We start from the raw sequence: 13,700 nt of genomic DNA on the forward strand, positions 1-13,700 counted from the left end.
TATCACAAGCAAGTTCCATTCCAATGTCAAGGACTGAGCCAAGCTTGACGAGTGGTTCTGATCCCCCACCATAGATCAGCTCGAGAAGCTCAGTTTTAATGATGGGAATATGCGCTTGCTGCCAAAGTCCGTGCTCCGCTTCGCGCCCACGCTATGCGTCGCCAAGTTCATGAACTGCCATCCCCCTTAATGACGCGCCCGCTAGTTTTGTACCACGGCTGAAGCACCTCGATCTCGTTGCCATCTTCGTCCCAAAGGATGAAATGGAGCGCCTGCTCCGCGGCTGTACTGTACTCGAGTTCCTTCATCTTCAGGCGATGAATTGGTCGAGTACTTTGTACATCACATCCAAGACTCTCCAGACTATTTATGTGTGTTGCTGGTGCTGCAACGAGAGATCATAAAAGGTAGACCACAATATGGTCATTGAGGACACACCTTCACTTGAGAGATTACTTGTAGTTGATCAACAAGGTCCAACAAGAATCAGTGTCATTTCTGGGCCGAAATTGATAGTGGTGGGCAACTCGTCTGTCAAATACTACTATTTTCAGCTACAACAGTCGCCTTGTACCTCTCCTTCTTGATATCAACAGTATTTCTAGTTTTGAAGATGTATTTTCGTCTGTCATCCAGCAAAGCTTCACCCAGATTCTGGGCACAGTGAAGGTCTTGGCACTAGAATCTGTCGGCCCCAACCTGGACCAAGTTGTCAGCTGCCTGAGATGCTTTCCGTGCCTGAAGAACTTGTATATCGAAGTGATGTTCCTTTCCTGTTAAATGTTAAACATAAGGGAGTTCTATTTTTTGCACCTTTTCCCAAGTTTACGATGACAATGTACTACAATTTTTGAAGGAATTTTGGAGGATTTCAGGACATACACCCCCACCCCATATTTATTGCTTGATTCATATGGTTACAATCCATAAGCATTTCTCCTTTGGATTCATCTGTACTAGTTTTCTTAGGGAATTTTTCATCCAATCCAACCTCTTGTGAAGAAGGCTACATGTTTCTAGATTGTAATCAAATGCTCATGTTAATCATGTCAGATCGAAGATGGCACATTGGTGCTTTTTACAAATCCTGCAAACCAAGTAGGACTGTAGTAGTGTTCAAAACTGCATGTAAGCACTAACACGTTCTCTTCTTTTGTAGATAATAATAGGCCCGAAGGTGGATAATGTTTGTAACGACAATCACATCGAATGCCTGGATCTGCATCTCTAAAATATTACTTCGAACTTCTACCGAGGGACCTTACCGGAGATTACACTTGCCAGGTTCTTTCTTGCCAGAGCAAGGGTGTTGAGGGTACTGAGGTTGAACACGCATTTAATTAGGAATGATGAATGGTATGTTGATCAGAGCCGGCAGGTACTGCAGAATTGATGAGGCTTCGAAAAAGCTAAACTTTGTATTGGAAGAGCATATGATAGAGTAGTTGGAAGTCATTGTGTCAAACCCATACATGACTTGTCAGTGGCTGATCCCTTTGTAGAAATGACGAAGTATGCAATGTGTGAATTTGGGCATTGTAATCTTTGAATTTGAACCTTGCAATCTTTATGGTATTTGTTATATTGAACTGTTACTATTGTCTTGTCTCAACGCAAATAGTTCATCCGAGTGAACTGCATGTCGTATATTGCACACACCTTGATCTGGCTGACCGTTTCTTTTGTGTTGCCTAATCACAAATAGTTCATCCGAGTGAACCGTATGTTGTACATCTCACACACCTTGATCTGGCTGACCATTTCTTTTGTGTTGCCTAATCACATACAGTTCATCCAAGTGAACCGTATGTTGTACATCGCACACACCTTCATCTGGCTGCCCGTTTCTTTTGTTCCCCCTCATCGCAAATTGTTAATTGAACTAAACCGTATGCCCTGCATTGCACACGCAACTAAAATTTGAACCGTGTTTTATGCATCCTCCATCGCAAATGTTTTGCACCTTTTTTGACAGGTTTTCTACACCATCGTTTTTGATTATTGCATCGCACACAGTTTCGTCGAAGGGTCTCTGATCGTAGTGTCGCGTTAGCAGCATCCTGCAGTAGTGTTATATCATTCTGAGAGTTGCTATGCTAAATTTTTGAAGAAATTTATTCTCTTGCTTCACTTAAATATTTTTGAGAATGGTAGAAATTTTGAAGAAATATTACTCTCTTGCTTCACTTATATCATTTTGAGAGTTGATATACTGAAAATTTTGAAGAAATTTATGCTGTTGCTTCACTTATATCTGTTTGACAATGCTAGAAATTTTGAAGAAATTTACTCTCATGCTTCACTTATACCCTTTTGAGAGTTGAAAATAATTATGGTAAATTGTACAAGCTATGAGCTTGGTCCCCATGTGATGAATATTCAAGAGGGAAATGAAAACTATCATAATAAAATCTTGGACATGAAAAACTTGGATTCCTTGCAATAGTTTCAAGATATGTAGATGATGATATGTGAGTTGTGTTAGTAAGTAATTATGCTTTAGTACAAATATTAATGTTAAGGTTTATGATTCCCTATGCATGCACGTAAAGACCATAGTTATGCAACAAAGTTACATCCTACTTGTGGTGCATTATTCGGTGTTGGTTATGTTTTATGTATGCATATGCATCATCATAGTTTCTTAGTTTGCCGCTTCTCAAACTCCTTGCAAGCCTTCATTTGTCGGCCCGCGGCGCCAGCGAAGCCCATGCCCTCATCAAGGGGGACGGGACAGGGAATGGCTACAGTGTAGCCCATCCCTTCCCCTTTCCCAGGGGCTGGCGTGGCCACAGTGCACTGTACCGGCGGAGATCTCCGCCCGGCGTGGCATTGTTGCCATGCCATCCCTGACATCATCACAAGCAGGCGGAGTCCTGCTCCCACGACGGCCTGTCGGTACGGACCAAGGACGATGGGCCCCACCAGTCAGCAAGATTCTAGAAGACGGCAAGAGCCCTACCAGTCGGACCCGATGGAGGTCGGCCCTTAACAGTCGGCCCGCCCCTTCCTCGGGACCCACGCGCCATTAACCAGACGAGACATGGAGTGGCTACAATAATCGCCCACCAGGCGGCGGAGCTGTAGCCATGATCCCCTGACCAAGCCTGCGTCATTATAGTCACGACTATAGTGATCAGCAGTCGACAAGACCGGAGAGCGGCGGGGACGACCTGTAAGCCCCGTACCCAACCAGTCGGCGGGGCCCACCAGGCGGCGGGGCCCAGCAGTTGGCGGAGAAGCTGGCGGCCGAAGAGACTGACAGCCGGGCCCTACGCCCGGCCGGATTACCATTATTCCCCTGGGGGGTAGGCCTATATAAACCCCCCAGGGCACCCATGCAAAGGTTTCCCAACCTTTTAGAACTAGACCAGATCATAGGAGAAGGAGAGAGCTAGCCTCGCCCCCTCCTATCTCCAGCATACAGCTCAAGGAGCACCTTTGTATTCACTTGCGCCTTAGTGATCATGCGAAGACCCCGCGGAGCAGAAGTAGGGGTGTTATCTCCTAGGAGAGCCCCGAACTTGGGTAAAGTACGCCGGCGTTCGTGTCTACGCCTCATCCTTCTTCCGGGCACCGGCGACGTTCTACTCGCTGCCACCATGATAAGCCATCCGTTGGCATATGTCGCACCCGACCCCCGACAGCTAGTTTGGATGGAACTCCAAAGTTAAGCGTGCTGGGGGTGGAGCAGTGTAAGGATGGGAGACGAACCCGGAAGTCTGATAGCAGGTAAACAATTTGACCTATAGAATAAGTGGGGTTAAACTAGAGAAATGTCATAGAATAGTAGGGGTGAATAAAAAAATGGATGAAAACCTTTAGTCCTTATTGGTAACACCTAGTGGGACTAAACGTCCTCCATCTCCCGGCAAGCGCGGCCGCCCACGTGGCAGGGATTTAGTCCCGGTTTGTGGCCAACCGGGACTAAACTGTCATCTAAGAAATTTAGATCTTAGTACTTTATTCAAACAACAAAACAAAACAAAATAAAATGTTATTCCAAGGATAGAACATATCATGTGAAGAAGCAACAACTTAGGTTCAACCGATACTAACGGATAATTGTTCATGAAGAAAGTTGGGATGCCTACCAAGGCATCCCCAAGCATAGAATCTTGAGACTTCTTGAAATATTAATTAGGGATGCCTTGGGCATCCCCAAGCTTGAGCTCTTGTGTCTCCTTAATTCCTCTCATACCACGGTTTTCCAAAATCTCAAAAAATTCATCCACACAAAACTCAACAAGAGAGATAAGTTAGTATAAATCCCCGCAAAACCTTATCATTCTCTACTGTAGCCAAGTACTAAAATTATAATTTGGAATTGCATACTAAATGCCTGTGCATATTTAATACTCCCATCCACAAATAGAAATATTAAACACGCATACATATGCAAACAATGTAACCATAATAGCAATCTGCCAAAACCGAACAGTCTGTAAAGAGTGAATAAGAATCCATACTTCCCTCACTCCAAAAATTATGAAAACATACGACATGACAGATAACTCATGCATGCTTACTCTGTAAAAATTTCAGTTTTTTATCATGTTCCCACAATTCACCAAAAATCAAGACATAACAGAAAACTTTCTGTTTTCAAACAGCAACACATAAACTTGCAAACTAAGCATGGTAAAGTCTATAATTGGCATTTTATTGAACTAAAAGATACTAAACATGATTATTGATAACAACAAGCAAACTTAAAAAAAATAAAATGACACTCCAAGCAAAACTCATAATGTGTGACCAATACAAATATAGCTCCAAGTAAATTTACCGATGGATTGAAGACGAAAGAGGGGATGCCTTCCGGGGCATCCCCAATCTTAGATGCTTGAGTCTTCCTTGGATATTACCTTGGGGTGCCTTGGGCATCCCTAAGCTTAGGGTCTTTCCACTCCTTATTCTCCTCATACCGGTATATCACCCAAAACATGAAAACTTCAATCACACAAAACTTAACGGAACTTTGTGAGAAAGGTTAGTATGATAAAAATAAATCATCCACTTAGGTACTGTCAAGAAAAGGTTCATAATTTTTCTCACATAATACCTATTTTATTCTATCATTACCACACTTTATATTTCATAATATAAGCTATGGAAACACTAAGACAAGCAAAGTATGCACCAACAAAATCTGTCAAAAATAGGAAAGTCTGTAGCAATCTATTTAAAAGCCATACTTCTGTAACTCCAACAATTCTGAAAAATTAGGACAATGTGGGAAATTCATACATCAATATTGTGTATTAAATTCAGCACTAGACGCAAAACTTATTGTTTTAAAAAAACATCAATTATAATATCTTCCACATCATCCCAAAGGCTTTACTTGGCACATTATTGAAAGAAAACATATAGAACATGATTACTACAGTAGCTTAATGACACATAAAAATAGTAAGGGTAAATGTTGGGTTGTCTCCCAACAATCGCTTTTCTTTATTGCCTTTCTAGCTAGGCATAATGATTTCAACGATGCTCACATAAAAGATAAGAATTGAAACATAATGGGAGCATCATGAAGCATATGACTAGCACATTTATGTCTAACCAACTTCCTAGAAATAGGGATTTTGTGAGCAAACAATTTATGGGAGCAAGAATCAACTAGCATAGGAAGGAAAAACAAGCATCACTTTGAAAGATTCAATACATAGAGAGGAAACTTGGTATTATTGAAATCTGTAAAAGCATATGTTCCCCTCTCATAATAATTTTGAGTAGCATCATGAATGAATTCAACAGTATAACCATTACATAAAGCATTCTTTTTAGGATCTACATGCATAGAAATTTTACTACTCTCAACGTAAGCAAATTTATTCTCATCGATAGTAGTGGGACCAAACTCAACAAAATAACTATCATGTGAGCTATAATCCAATTGAAAATTAAAATCATGATAACAAGTTTCATGGTTATCATTATTCTTTATAGCATACATGGCATCACAATCATCATCATAAATATGGGGCATGCTTTCATCATAATAAATTTGTTCATCAAAATTTGGGGGACTAAACATATCATCTTCATCAAACATAGCATCCCCAAGCTTATGGCTTTGCATATCATTAGCATCATGGATATTCAAAGAATTTATACTAACAACATTGCAATCATGCTCATCATTCAAATATTTTATGCCAAACATTTTATGAACTTCTTCTTCTAACACTTAAGCACAATTTTCCTTTCCATCATTTTCGCCAAAGACATTAAAAAGATGAAGCATATGATGTAACCTCAATTCCAGTTTTTATAGTTTTCTTTTATTGATAAACTAGTGATAAAACAAGAAATTCAATTGCAAAATCTAAAGATATACCTTCGAGCACTCACCTCCCTGGCAACGGTGCCAGAGAAGAGCTTGATGTCTACTACACAACCTTCTTGTAGATTCGTGTTGGTACTCCAAGCGCAGAGTTTTGTAGGACAGTAGCAATTTTCCCTCAAGTGGATGACCTAAGGTTTATCAATTCGTGGGAGGTGTAGGATGAAGGTGGTATCTCTCAGACAACCTTGCGACAAAATAACAAAGAGTCTCTTGTGTCCCCGAACACCCAATACAATGGTAAATTGTATAGGTGCACTAGTCCAGCGAAGAGATGGTGATACAACTATAATATGGATGGTAGATATAGGTTTTTGTAATCTAAAAATATAAAAACAGCAAGGTAACTAATTATAAAAGTGGGCACAAATAGTATTTCAATGCTTAGAAACAAGGCCTAGGATCCATACTTTCACTAGTGCAAGTTCTCTAAACAATGATAACATAATTAGATCATGTGGCAGACCCTCAATGTGCAACAAAGAGTCACTCCAAAGTTCCTATCACGGAGAACATAAGATGAAATTGCTTGTAGGGTACGAAACCACCTCAAAGTTATTCTTTCCATTGAGCTATTCCTATAAGTGCCAAAAACAACCCTAGAGTTCGTAGTAAAATAACACCACATGACACACATCAAGCAACCCTAATGTCACCTAGATACTCCAATGTTACCCCAAGTATCTGTGGGTCAACCATACAATATGCATCACACAATTGCAGATTCGTAATATTCAGTCCAACAGAAAGAGCTTCAAGAGCATCCTGAGATTTCTACTGGAGAGAGGAATATGAAAACACGTTGCGACCCCTATGCATAGATTACCCCAATGTCACAACGGGAATCTGCAAGTTGATAACCAAAATGTACATCAAGTGGATCAATAGAACATCCCATTGTCACCATGGATATCCCATTGCAAGACATACATCAAGTTCTCTCACATCCAAAGATTCAATCTGACATAAGAAACCTCAATGGAAAAGACTTAGTTCATCACAAGAAGGTAGAGAGGGGGAGAAACACCATAGTATCCAACTATAGTAACAAAGCTCGGGGTACATCAAGATCGTGCCAAATCAAGAACACGAGAGAGAGAGAGAGAGAGAGAGATCAGACACATAGCTACTGGTATATACTGATACGTCTCCAACGTATCTATAATTTTTATTGTACCATGCTGTTATATTATCATTCTTGGATGTTTTACAATCATTTTATAGTAACTTTAGATCATTTTTTGGGACTAACCTATTGACACAGTGCCCAGTGCTAGTTGCTGTTTTTTGCTCGTTTATTACATTGCAGGAAATCAATATCAAACGGAGTCCAAATGCAGTGAAAAGTTTCGGTGTCTTTTTTGGACCAGAAGACATCTAGTGGGATGGAGAAGTACTAGAGTGGGGGGCCAATGTGAGCACAAGCCACCAGGGCGCGCCTGGGCCCCAAGCGCGCCCTGGTGGGTTGTGCCCATCTCAGAGACCTCCCGCACCGCCTCTTTGCTCTATAAATACCCCAATATTCCAGAAACCCTAGGGGAGTCAATGAAAATCAATTCCAGCCGCCGCAAGTTCCGGAACCACCAGATGCAATCTAGACACCATCACGGAGGGGTTCATCATCCTCATTGGTGCCTCTCCGATGATGCATGAGTTTTTCATTGTAGACCTTCGGGTATGTAGTTAGTACCTAGATGGCTTCCTCTCTCTTGTTTGATTCTCAATACAACGGTCTCTTGGAGGTCTATTTGATGTAACTCTTGTTGCGGTGTGTTTGTTGGGATCCGATGAACTTTGAGTTTATGATCAGATCTATGTTTTTATCCATGAAAGTTATTTGAGTCTTCTTTGATCTCTTATATGCATGATTGCTTATAGCCTCATATTTCTTCTCCGCTATTTGGGTTTGTTTGGCCAACTTGATCTATTTATCTTGCAATGGGAAGATGTGGTTTGTGATGGGTTCGATCTTACGGTGCTTGATCCCAATGATAGAAGGGGAACCGACACGTATGTATCGTTGCTATGAAGGTTAACAAGATGGGGTCTATTTCTACATAAATAGATCTTGTCTACATCATGTCATCGTTCTTATTGCATTACTTCATCTTTCCATGAACTTAATACACTAGATGCATGCTAGATAGCGGTCGATGTGTGGAGTAATAGTAGTAGATGCAGGCATGAGTCGGTCTACTAATCTTGGACGTGATGCCTAGATAATGATCAATGCCTGGATATCGTCATGATTATTTGAAGTTCTATCAATTACCCAATAGTAATTTATTTATCCACCGTTTGCTATTTTCTCGAGAGAAGCCACTAGTGAAACCAACGGCCCCTGGGTATCTTCTTTAATATATTTTCCTTCAAGATCTATTTTGCTATTCGCTCTTTTATTTATTTGCAACTTTTATTTTCAGATGTATTAATCCAAAAATCCCAAAATACCTCACTGAATTTTATTTGCTTTTATTTGCATCTTTCAATCAACTACAATTTTATCCCGTCACTCGACAATTTCTGGCACCGTTACCCGAAATGGATTGACAACCCCTTTAACATGTCGGGTTGCAAGTATTTGTTCTTTGTGTGCAGGAGTTGTTTAAGTGGTGTTGCGTGGTTCTCTGCTACTTCTTGAGCTTGTGTTGGTTTTTTCCTTGAAGAGGGTGATGCAGCAAAGTAGAATAAGTATTTCCCTTAATTTTGAGAACCAAGGTATCAATACAGTAGGAGACAACGAACAAGTCACCGAATACCTGCACAAACAAACACCAACTTGCACCCAACGCGATAAAGGGGTAATCAATCCCTTCACAGTTATTTGCAAAGTGAGGTCTGATAGAGATGGATAAATGGTAAAGTAATATTTTTTGTATTTTTGGTTTATGGAACAAAAAGTAAAACATTGTAAAGTAAAATAGGAAACTAAGATTGTAGATCGGAAACTTATATGATGGAAAGTAGAAGATTGAATGATGGAATATAGACCCTGGGGCCATAGGTTTCACTAGAGGCTTCTCTCAAGATAGAAAATATTATGGTGGGTGAACAAATTACTGCCGAGCAATTGATAGAAAAGCGCAAAGTTATGACGATTTCTAAGGCAATGATCATAAATTTAGGCATCACATTCGTATCAAGTAGACCGACTCCTGCATGCATCTACTACTATTACTCCACACAACGACCGACTCCTGCCTGCATCTAGAGTATTAAGTTCATAAAGAACAGAGTAACGCATTAAGATGACATGATGTAGAGGAATAAACTCAAGCAATATGATATAAAATCCACCTTTTTATCCTCGATGGCAACAATAAAATACGTCCCTTGCTGCCCCTACTATCACTGGGAAAGGACACCGCAAGATTGAACTCAAAGGTAAGCACTTCTCCCATTGCAAGAAAAACCAATCTAGTTGGCCAAACCAAATTGATAGTTCAAAGAGACTTCCAAAGATATCAAATCATGCATATAAGAATTCAGAGGAGATTCAAATAATATTCACAGATAAGCTGATCATAAATCCACAATTCACCAGATCTCGGAAACACACCGCAAAAAAGTATTACATCGAATAGATCTCCAAGAACATCGAGGAGAACATGGTATTGAGAATCAAAGAGAGAGAGAGAAAAAGCCATTTAGCTACTAGCTATGGACCCGTAGGTCTGAGGTAAACTACTCACACTTCATCGGAAGGGTAATGGTGTTGATGTACACTACTAGGGAAAAGCCTATACACAGAATCTTACCAGCAGCGCGTTTTAAAATAAGGCTTTCCTGCTATATAGCAGTAGCGCGCCTCCTTTAAGCGGCGCTACTGCTATAATTGCCACGACCTGGCCACGAAGATAGTTCTAGCAGCAGCGCGTTAATACGAAGAGCGCTACTGCTACCGATGATAGCAGTAGCGCATTCCCGTAATACCCGCTACTGCTAAGTTTACTACAAAAAATTAGTCCCACCTCGCTGGCGAAGAGGGTTTCTACCACCTTAAATATGTTACTTCTCAAACTATCACAACCACTTGGTCTTCATTGAACTCTATGTGTAGAATTTGTGGCTGCAATATGAGTCTTCATTGGTTCCTAAACCGGTGAGGACTAATGTTAACAAATCAGATTGTACACAAAAAGATCATTGATGATCAATGTATTTTTGATGTTTATTTTTACATGCTGACACATAGGAGTAGGCGTTCTGAGTGAAAGGCACTATTGCTGGGTCGTTTAGCAGTAGCGCCTTTCCCTATAGCGTGCAACTCGCCCCTCCTTCTCCCTCCTCCCTCCTCCATCCACAACCCTCCTCCCTACTACATTTTGATTTAGTAGGCTAGTTCCTATGCAACATTTTTGATTTAGTTGAGATGATTTAGTTGATTTAGTAGGCTAGTTGGTTTAGAACATTTTGATTTAGTTGATTTAGTAGGCTAGTTGATTTATAGAACATTTTGATTTAGTTGATTTAGTATGCTAGTTGATAGCTCTGAAGATTTGGAACGACCTAGCTAGATGCTTGGAAAGAAATGAACCATTTTATTGTTATTTTTTCTGTACATGGGTAGCTAGATGCTTTTGTTTTTCTATAATAAGTTATTTTTTGGCGAAATGTAGGTGCCAATTTAGTTAAATTTGCCACTTGTTTTTTAGCCAGCTATCTTAGACAAGAGGGGCCAAATTAGATGAAATGTCTTGGTAGGTGGTACCCTGATTTGGTAGATATTTGTGAAAAGTTTTTTCGGCAATAGGTGCCACTGAAATGCTTTGGTAGGTGGTACCTTGTCATCTTATATGTTACTAGATCTTAGGATTATAATTGTCCATCAAATTGCTTCTCGTGGAAGAATCTCTTCATCTAGAGATATCGGTGATATGTACACAAGATTTGGCATTTGCCTGCTAGCTGTTGGTTCTATTCTAGAAGGTGTTAGTAATCTATGAAAATATAACTGAAGAAGAACCAAAAATATCACATGCTACTATTTTTATTTCCTGTGAAGTGGATCGTTAATCCTTTGCACATATTGCTTCAGGAAAATGGTGCCACCACCACCACCACGTCGACTGTGCAAGTCAAGGTGCGCCAGCAGCCTTGCAACTGGCAAGCTATTCAGCATCTACTTCCAGCGGTAAGAAATTATATGAAATGTAACAAATATTTTATTTTCAGTGTTGGCATTACTGCATTGTGTCATTTTGCTTTTTTACACAGATCATCCCATGAAATGTGAGGTTGAAATTCAACAAGCTGACAGGAGACACTATGACATTTGAGGCTCCTGGGTCCCGTACACTATGGATGTCGAGAAAGGGCGCAATATGTTGCAGATTGGAGATGGATGGACCCGTTTCCTTGCCCGCACGCGTCTTACTAGTGGTGAGTTGATCAGCTTCTCCTTCAGATCAAAAAGACCCAAGCTGGCTGTCATTTATACCAACCTAGTGGAAGTTGATGAAGATGACCAAGATGATGATGATGAGGACCCACTCGATGAAGATGATGAGGACCCACTTCATGAAGCCATCGTAGCTCAAAGAATGAGGCTGAGTGAGGAGGAGGTGTGCAACCTATGGGACATAATTCCGCCATGTGATAACTTTGTCGGGGTGCCATTCGTGACCCGCCTGAAAAATACCATGGTCGAACGGCATGATATGGTATGTTATACTTACAAATGCAAATTATCCGATGATATGCTTAGTGAAGAGTCCAATGATATGCTGTGTGGAATCTAGTCGATGATATGCTTTGGTGTAGAGTCTGATCACATGCTTATTAGTGTAGAATCCAAGGAACTATTAAGAGTGTAGATAATCCATATATATTTATTAGTAGAATTCATGCTTAGTACAAATGTGTAGTACTGTGTCTTTTGATAGTGTAGAAATCTATACTTAATAGAAATATATTTGCAAGAGTATGTGCGAGGCTATTTATTAATTGATATGTTTTTCTTATCTAGAAATTGCCAAAGAGCCTATCTGTGAGTTGTGGTATCGAGCCTGATGAAGAAGGCTTAGCTGGACTACGCCTTACAAGCAAGGGGCTCCGTCACCACCTGTACTTACCGAATGGACATGGACGGTCGCACACACTTAAACTTGGTTGGCTGGAAGAGATTCCTCGTTGGCAAGAATCTTCGTGTTGGACAGGCCATCCTAATTACTATCAGGAACACCCACTGCCCAGGCTTGAGGATGATGATCGTCGTCGATATCATCTAGAACTACATATATGTGTGTGTGGCTGTATGACTATATATACCTAGTAGAACTGCTATATAGGTGTGGTTGTAAGACTACCTAGTACTGCTTGAGGATGCATGTTGACTATATATGAAATTGTTATCTAGTACTACCTAGTACCTATAATGTTTGATGAAATTAATATCTACTAGTACCTAGTATCTGGAAATTGTAGTTTATTGAAACTGAAACGGGGGAAAATGATGAAAGATATAGCAGTAGCATGGGGCAAGGAAAGCGCTATAGCTAATTAATAGTAGCGCGTTCCGGAAAAGCGCTGCTAATATAGTCAATAGTAGTAGCGCGGGTACAGACCGCCCTACTACTAACAGTTAGCTATAGCGCCGTAGTAGTAGCACGACTACCCGCGCTGCTGATAGCCTCAAAACCCGCGCTACTACTAGTGTTTTCCCTAGTAGTGGTAGAAACCCTCTATGATTGAATCCCCCTCCGGCAGGAACCGGAAAAAGGCCCCTAGATGGGATCTCAAGGGTACAGAAGATGGCGGCAGTGGAAAACTGTTTTTGTGGCTCCCCTGATAGGTTTGGGGATATTTGAGAATATATAGGCGGAAGAAATAGGTCGGTGGAGTCACGAGGGGCCCACAAAGGTGGGGGCACGCCCTCCAACCTTGTGTTCTCCTTGTGGCTCTCGTGACGTGCACTCCAAGTCCTCTGGATGTCTTCCAGTCCAAGAAAAATCATCGTGAAAGTTTTATTCCGTTTGATATTCCTTTTCTACGAAACTCAAAAACAGGGAAAAATAGGAACTGGCACTGGGCTCTAGGTTAGTCCCAAAAATAATATGAAATAGCATACTAATGCATATAAAACATCCAAAACAGATAATATAATAGCATGGAACAATCAAAAATTATAGATGCGTTGGAGATGTATCAAGCATCCCCAAGCTTAATTCCTGCTCGTCCTCGAGTAGGTAAATGATAAAAATATAATTTTTGATGTGGAATGCTACCTAGCATATTTATCCATGTAATTTTGTTTATTGTGGCATGAATGTTTAGATCCGTATGATTCAAAACATAAGTTTAATATTGACATAAAAATAATAATACTTCAAGCATACTAGCAAGATAA

The sequence above is a fragment of the Triticum urartu genome, chromosome 4 (assembly GCF_003073215.2).
Source record: "Triticum urartu cultivar G1812 chromosome 4, Tu2.1, whole genome shotgun sequence".
Taxonomy (NCBI): Eukaryota; Viridiplantae; Streptophyta; class Magnoliopsida; order Poales; family Poaceae; genus Triticum; species Triticum urartu.